Below are 7,242 nucleotides of genomic sequence, written 5' to 3'. Positions count from 1 at the left end.
ATTTCTCCTCAGCAGTGATCACATTACCTCCTTCATATAGTTCATTGTAAGGATGAAGTGAGATACTAACAATATCTCATAGTCATGTGACTGATTCCTGTAATTCATGTAATTCCTCACAGTGACATGGAGAAGTAGGCAGTACATGCAGGTTTAGGACAATAACAGTATGATATAGCACTTTAATGGAGTTTACAAAGTGCTTCACATGTATGCATACAGATGTTTGCATTTTCATTTAATTTGGCCAGTAGTCCTTTGAGATGGGATTTTATAGATGAAGAAACTAAGGTTGAGAGAAATTAAGTGACTTGTCCAGGGTCACACAGCTAATAATGTATGAATTAAGATTTGAATTCATGACTTCTTTACTCTAAGTCCATCATCCATTATACCCCCTACCTGCCCCAACTATGCTCATGTAGGCTAATTATTAATTGACATAATTGAATTAACCAAGAACTTCCAACTCCAAATTGTGAAGCGAGTAATAGCAGAACTTCAGCATATGAAATGCAAGGATTTTTGTGAGACATGATTTTATCAAGAGCTCCGTCCTAAAGCTGAGCCAAAGTGTGTGGGGAACAAGGGATTGGTGCTTGTTTCATATCCAGAAAGGGAGAAATCTGAGGAGAATGAGCCAGGAACTTGTGCCAAGGAGATATCGAAGTTAGAAATATAAATGCAGTGAGAATCAGAGATTAGACTAGGGCATCCATTTGAGAAAGAGGAGGAGGGGGAGACAGAGGGTCAGTGCAGAGAATAGGAAACCTGGAGACACATGGAGTCAACATTGAACAGAGAGGAATTGATCATAGTTGGACTTCAAGATTTGGTTTTGATCATTATGGAAAGTTTGTATATCCAGAGTTTCATCTGCTTTTTGGTTCTCTCTCTCTCTCTCTCTCTCTCTCTCTCTCTCTCTCTCTCTCTCTCTCTCTCTCTCTGAGTGAAGTACCACTCATCCTGGCCACGACAGACAAAATACACTATATCTGTTGACGGGGGACCCAGGTGTGAACTCATGGGACTTTCTATTCTACATTGGTCTCTTCCATATATAATTCTTTCAACCTATGATAACATAGGCTGAGTGCCTCAGGATGATAAAGGATTGGCGATATATGCCATTATGTTATCATTATTCCTCCTTGAAAGGTCTCAAATCCATATACCAACAATTTCAGAGTTTTAAGGGATCCTGCTATCTTCAGTCTAAATGTAAATGAGTAAAACTTTCCCCTAAAATTATACCTTAAAATGATCATTCAGACCTAGGTTAAAATCCTGCCTCAGACACTTACAGCTATGTGACTTTGGACAAGTCACTTAACATCTCTGTTTCAGTTTCCTCATCAGTAAAATGAAAGGGTTGGACTCAAAGGTTTTTAACATTCCTTCTTACCTCTAAATCTATAATTCTCTGACTTCCACCAGAGAAGAGCAACCTTCTTCCTCCTGAGGAAGCCCATCCCACTTTTGGGTGCCTTTAATTGCTAGGGCATTGTTTAACCCCTTAATGTCATTCCTAAATTGGTGTCTGCATTTTCTACCCATTACTTCTAGTGCTGCCCACATAGGTCCAACAGAAGAGGTCAGACCCATCTTTACCATGTCCTCCTTGAAGGCAGCTCTCATGTTCTTGCAAATTCTATTTTTTAGGCTCAATATCCATTTACTTTGATGTCTCATAATGATACAGAGGTGATGTTGAATTCTTGAAGGCTATGCCAGGAGATCTCTTACCAAGCTGGAAAGTCTTCTAATATGGGCCCAGCAACAAGCACGGTGTCTTGTCTGAGGACCAGACGGCTCTTCTGCAGATGATAAATACCTCTCAAACTTAGCGAGAGTATATGGTTTCTAATATCAACTCGGGCAATACAGATATGAGAAACTGATATAGAAAAAGAATGTCTTGGAACTACTTACTTATAGCCTTGTAGGGGTTGTAGTCACAGCAATGGAAGCACTGTCATATTCATAAAATCACCGGTCTTTCAAATTAACAAAGTATATAATACATGCCATATTTATATTAGCATATATTACATACTATTATATAGTATATAATATCATAACTAATAGAGAATTCATATATTATATATAATAGCCTAATTGCTATTATGCAATCCGGCTTTCCATTTCCTGAATAAAAATTTTTACTAGTTGCCCCTCATTCTTGGAATACACACCCTTCCCACCTCCACCATGTGGAATGTTTAATTTTTTTTGCTGCTTGCACATGAAACCTTTCCTAATGCCCACCCCCAACTGTTAGAGTACCACCCCCAAATCTAATTTGCATTCCTTTTGTATATATACTCTTTTAGAATATAAACCCCTTGAAGCCAGGGTCTATTTTACTCTTGTCTTTAGCGCTTCCTTAGCACAGTGCCTGGCACATAGTAAGTACTTAATCAATGCTTGTTGACTGATTTGAGACTACTAATTTCATCCTAGAAAGAATATCTTATTTATACATCAGATATTTATTTCTTCTTATCACTTTAGTGATGAACTGAAATTTGGATTTTCTTTTTTGCATCAGAGGCCATTTTTATTTCATTGATTCTTCTCTCAGTATTGTCCTTGCTTTTAGGACACTAATTTGGTCTATCATTTCAAGTGGTGGTATCAGCTTCTGGTACAATTTGGTTATAGAATTTCCCTTATTACAGTCATTTATCTTTGCTGGCTCTCACTCATTTGTCTTATTCTCGGCTGTTCATAACAATCTGCATATAATTGATTTCAGGTCATTTTGTTGCCCTATGTCCCTTCCTTTTCTTTCCTTCTATTATTTTGTGTTTTCATATTAAGTATGCATTATGAAAATGTTTTACCATTTGATAAAAATGTCATGCATGGAGAGGTTTATCTTCTTTTTTTCTGTGAATCTACCCCACTTTGAGTTTTACAGCTATGCTTTGAAGAGGAAAGTTTTCATCCCCAGTTGTTTACTTGAAGTTTGGGAGATTGAATTACAGATCTTAACTGATAGCCACTTGTTTGGGAACCTTAGGAAAAACAGGAACATTAGCCTTAGCAGTTAGCACAATGGTCCAGGTATAGGACTTCAGAATAATCAAACTATTCTCCTAACAAGAAATAGAATCATAAGTGAAAGCATAACCATAGCAACACCATTAGCTACTGGTCTTTGTTAGAACAGACAAAGAAGGGAGAAATTCTTTTGTAGAGTTGATTAATAGATTTCCTTGAATCTACATGTGTTTATTAGCTGGTCTATTGAATTCATGCTATGTGCTCTAAAGCTTTAAAATACTCAGGAATTCAAATGAATCTCTTATCTCATTGCTTTGGAAATTCCTTCCAATTATTCAAATCACAGCCCATCCACCTCTGCTTGTCCTGTGTATCTCTTGTCTGTGTCCCACTAAAACTTCATCAAAGAGGGTCTATCCAAGATTCTGGAAGGATTCCTTGCTTTCTCCCGACATCACAAGGATATCTTGAAAGCACAGAGGATATTATTCTTTCATTTGCTCCCCTTGTGACATAACCAGCCCACGTTCTTTTATGATCATACGTTTTCCTTGACTGAAACTTTTCTGTCTTTGCTATACACTATCCCTGCTTGACTTTCTGTGGTTGGCAACTGAAATATAAACAAATATTTCTTCCTCAGGCTATGGAATGGCTCATTTGATGGTCCCAGTGGTAAATCATCAATATTTAAATATAAACCTGTGATCTGAGTGGAGTGTCAGGAATGCAAGATAAAGATTGCCAGCTCTCCTCCCTACCTTCTCATTCCCACCTGCACTGCTGCTAGTGGTCTCCTTGAGGCTTCAAGAATTTATTCACCTCAACCTAAATATCAGGATAACCTTAGGGTCTTTCTGGTGTGTGTGTGTGTGTGTGTGTGTGTGTGTGTGTGTGTGCGTGCGTGTACATGTGTATTCAAAGCTACATAACATCAATCCTTTAAAACCCTTTACAGCAGAAAGGGATCTTAGCCATCTTCTAGTCCAACTTTCATTTTTGGATGATGAAAGTGTGGCCCAGGAATGAAAGCACCCTAACAATGATCCCCTTAGCTGTTTGACTATGGACAAGTTGGAAGACTTCTTTGAGGCACAATTTGCTTGTTTGTAAAATGGAAGTAAGGAGATCCACACTCCCAAACCTACAGGTTTGAGGGGAGAGAACTTTACAGTCTTCAAAGCGTTGCTTGAAAGTGAGTTTTTATTCTTATCCCAGATAACCAGTAGCAAAGCTGGTTCCTCTGATTCTAAATCTATAATGCTTTCTGCTATATTGCATACAAAGCCCTGGATTCAGAATTATGGCAATACAAAAAAGAATACACTCAAAAGACAGAATTATGGGTGATAGAACTGGAATGAACCTGAAATTGCATCAAGCAATGACATCTGGGCAGGGAAGATATCGCCCCATTCTACAGATGAGACAGTTGGAGCTTCAAGAGATTAAGGCACTACTCTCCCAAAGTTACAGAATTAGTAGGTAGAAGATAGCTGCTTTCAGTATTCTAAGGACAAGAAGAGGAAAAACTCACTCAGTTTTGCCCCAGAGGGGAGAATTCGGAGCAATGAGTAAGGGATATATACAGGTTTGACTTGAAGCCCCAACTTAAATATCTTGTCTTCTGCAAGAAGCCTTTCCTAGTCCTCCTTAATCCTAGTGATTTCTCTGGCCTTGTATCCCATGGTTTCTATCCTGCATACATCTTTTTTTGTACATAGTTGTTGCATGTGGTCTCCCCCATTAGAAGGTGAGCTCCTCAAAGGCAGGGACTGTTTTTTGCCTTTCTTTGTAGCCCCAGCACTTAGCCCAGTGCCTGGCCCTTAATAAGCCCTTAATAAATGTTTATTGACTGACTGATTGCCTGAAGATATTGCCTAATAAATAGACCTGTCCCAAAGTCAGATGTGCTGCTCCAGAAAGTAGCAGGATGGCTTTCAACAGAAATTTTTTAGCAAAAGCTGGATGACCCCTTGTTGGAAATGTAGAATGTCTGTTTGTTGAAGCAGAGGCTGAACAGGAAGGCCTCTAAGGTCCATTCCAGCTCTGTGATGCTCTTATTCTGTGACACTCCCAACCTCCCCATTTTGTTTCAGCCACAGGAGCATAAATTTAGGGCTGCAAGGGATCTAAGATACTATCTAGTCCACCCCCCCATTTTACAGATGAGGAAACTGAGGCCCAGTGACCTTAAGTGACTGGTCCAAGGTCCCACAGTTAGTAAATTGCAGAACTTGGATTTAATCCTAGGTCTTCTGACCCCAAATCAAGCATGCTTTCCACTGTACTATTCACCATTTTCTTTACCCCTGTGACCTCCTAGCCTCAATTGATCATATCTATCTATCTATCTATCTATCTATCTATCTATCTATCTATCTATATCTTATCTCTATCTAATAAATACAAATCTGTCTATATAAAATAAATACATATGTAAATAGATCATATCTCTATAAATATTTGTGTGTGTGTGTGGGGGGGGGAGTAGAACATAAGCCTCAAGAAGTCATTAACAAAACTAGTGATTGGGAGAAGAGCCAGCAATCATTACCCTGTGTTTCTGACACCCTGCTCAGATAACAGATTTATACTTAAATATTGTTGATTGAACACTGGGACAATCATGTGTGTCATATCCCATTCATACACACACATGCATATACACAAATGTATATACACATATATATATGTACATACACATGTGTGTTATACATATATGTGTGTATACATATGTGTATGTATGTATATCTGAAAATATACAACCTGAAGTCATCATTACTGTGTTCATATATATTCTGGCCCAAAGTATCTGCCAGGAGAAACTTGCCTGTGTTTATATTATCTTTCAAGTCCCACCATCACATCTTTTATCTGGGAAGATAACCTCAACCTTTTCCTCACTGTGGAGTGGACATGTGTTCTATTGCTAGAGCCAGTGGTTCACTGAAAATAAATGGTTTGTTTTTGAATGAGTGTCCTTGTAAATCTTTGTCCTTTGAAATCCAAAGGTCAATGATACTTTCTATATGCAAATTCAGTTGTTAAATGTATTGCACATTACTAGTTCTGGCAGATGGGGAAAACTGCAAATTTATCATGGTGATGGCTTTAGAAACGTGGGAAGTAATTATGCACACAGTATGACAACTAATGACAGTGTTCTTAGCCTCTATTTTCAGGAGCATTGCCTGTATGGAAGAAGCCAAAATTTACTTTATCTTGGTGTCAAAACCTAATCCAATATATTTTTAGACATTTTGACCAATTGCAATCGTTCATTTCACTAAAGATTAAATTGAACTTCACCTCTTTAATAATAAGAAACTTTAATTAAATCTTTCATGACAAATCGTATGTGCCCAAGACACACTTTAGTTTTGATTTAAATACTTTTTATTAAAGATGGGCAATTGGAAATTGCGGAATTTTGATACTTGGAATTTATGCAATATACCCCTCCTTTGAAAAGTCCCAAATACATTATTTCATTCATCTTCCCCAAATTCCAGTGAAGCAAGTAGAACCTTTAGTTCATATCCATTTTTTGATAAATGAAAATATTGAAAAGTAAAGTGACATCCTTGAATGTATAATTTGTAAAAACTAGAATCAGAATCCTCTGTAAGAAGTAGTTTTTTCATTACCAAAATAGACTGAATTTCAAAGGCAATTCCCACTAGACATTAATTATTTCCATTTACATGCATACAATTCTGATCCTGCAATACCCTCAACTAACATTGTTACCACACAATCAGTGTTGTAGGTGACATAGTACTCTTTGCAGAGATAGAAATTAAAGGATGAAGCCTTTCCAATGAAGAAATTAAGATATCTTTACTTGCAAATGAAATGATTATAGAGCTAGAAAATCCAAGAGACCAAAAGCAATAATAAGAAGGAAAAATAACATTTGGACAACAAATTATTTAGTCAAATCATGGAAACTGGTAAATCCGACTGTGTGGTACCTTTTGAAATAACACCCATGCCTAATGTACCAAAGTGGAGGGGAGGGACAATCTGCAACACATCCTAAACAAGCAATAATGTAGGAGATATGTTGTAAAGCTGTCAACAAAGAAACACATGATAAAAAAAGGGACAACCTTTGGAAAGTTTGTGTGGTCCTTTGGCAGCTTAATGATGGCCTCAGAACAGGAGGAAAGTCCCAGCACGTTGGCTGAACTACTTGCGGTGGATTTACAGGATGGTATGGAGAAGAAT

This window comes from Trichosurus vulpecula, chromosome 9 (assembly GCF_011100635.1).
Source record: "Trichosurus vulpecula isolate mTriVul1 chromosome 9, mTriVul1.pri, whole genome shotgun sequence".
Classification (NCBI taxonomy): domain Eukaryota; kingdom Metazoa; phylum Chordata; class Mammalia; order Diprotodontia; family Phalangeridae; genus Trichosurus; species Trichosurus vulpecula.
The sequence above is the reverse complement of the archived record's forward strand: the minus strand, read 5'-3'. Positions refer to the sequence as shown.